The sequence below is a fragment of the Chenopodium album genome, chromosome 5, assembly GCF_948465745.1.
Source record: "Chenopodium album chromosome 5, dcCheAlbu1.1, whole genome shotgun sequence".
Classification (NCBI taxonomy): Eukaryota; Viridiplantae; Streptophyta; class Magnoliopsida; order Caryophyllales; family Amaranthaceae; genus Chenopodium; species Chenopodium album.
This window is the reverse complement of record NC_137838.1, coordinates 41,144,288-41,145,737: the sequence shown is the minus strand read 5'-3', so window position 1 is coordinate 41,145,737 and position 1,450 is coordinate 41,144,288. Positions and strand designations below refer to the sequence as shown.

The following is a 1,450-nucleotide window of genomic DNA, read 5'->3' as shown; positions in this document are numbered from 1 at the left end:
TTAGATTGCATTTAATTAATTAGGAGTAAATTGACTTGTTTCCCTGTGGTTCGACCCTTCTTCCTTATCTACATAGTTAGTGGATTTAAGTTTTATTTTTGATTAGGTGAATACGATCTGAGCCTGTCAAATTTTGGCGCCGCTGCCGGGGAAACAGTTTTATTTTTATTTTCTGATTACTTTTTGTAGTCTAGATTATCTCCTCTTGTCTTATAGAACGTTAGTTCTTTGAGGCAATTCTCATATTGTCTTTTAGTTCCTTGTTTATGCCCAGGTGTTCCAGATCAGGTTACATTCCATTCGATCCTAAGATCGAGCGCTCGTTTCATAGGCAAAGGAACCTTTATAGACAAATTTTGGCGGGTTTTGAGGAAGACAACAATCGAAGAGACCCTCCCTCTGATTCTAGCGATGCAGAAATTCCTTTAGATTCAAAATCAGAGAAGACGACCCAAAAGAAGCTCAGTGACTACTCGCAGCCGTAGCTCACAGATTTCCCGCACCTTACTCCCACTCCGGCTCTAGATGGAGTTCAATTTGAGATCAAGCCCAATTTATCACTATGATAGAGAGGAAGCAATTCAGTGGAGCTAAGGGTGAAGATCCCAATCTTCACATTGCAGATTTCTGCCAGTATTGTAACACCATTAGACAAGTCGGGGTCACGCAGGACCAAACCAGGGAGATTCTTTTTCCCTTTTCATTATGTGGCAAAGCTAAATTATGGTTTAATGGTTTGAATAGAACTGCACTTGGTATTACTGACTGGGAAACTCTTGCTTTGAATTTCTATAATAAATATTACCCTGCAGAGAGAACATTTGTACTAAGGAGTGATATTCAGAACTTCGCTCAAGAGGCCGACGAAATTTTATACGAGGCTTGGGAGAGGTTCAAGGATCTACAGAGAGAATGCCCCCACCACAATCTAGCACAATGGCAATTGATCCAAGCTTTCTACAATGGACTTGGAAATTCATCTAGATCAGTTCTAGATTCTGCAGCTAGTGGGAGATTCATGAATTTAAATGTGGACAAAGCAGGACAGGTTATCGAAGATATGGCAATACACAATTCCCAATACGGGAATCCGAGAGGGTTTGCAAATAAAGGAAAAGATAATGTCGATTTCGTATCCTTTTTGCAAGCTCAATTAACGTCTATTTGTCAAAAATTAGATAATCTTACTACTACTCCTAACTTTGTAGCTAATGTTTCTGCTGTTGCTAACAATGAAGCTTTTTGTGAAAATTGTGGAATTGTAGGGCATTGGGAGCAAGATTGTAGGAGTTCCATGGAACAATTTAATGCCTTCCAAACTGTAGACATCTAAAAATGTCTCCCCAAAACCAAACCCGATGATAAATAACCTTTCACCGCCACTATTGGTCGGGTTTAATATTTAATCCCGAGAGTGCTTAAAAAATCGTATTTTACTAAATTCATATTT

General features: G+C 39.0%; 1 non-coding gene across 1 annotated transcript; it reads right to left on the bottom strand.

The window, feature by feature from the left end:
- Positions 1-823: 823 nt before the first annotated feature.
- LOC145633470 (small nucleolar RNA R71) lies at positions 824-930 on the bottom strand. The gene has a single exon (XR_014112794.1). It is a non-coding gene; the product is annotated as a small nucleolar RNA R71 (small nucleolar RNA).
- Between the last annotated feature and the right edge of the window lie 520 nt (positions 931-1,450).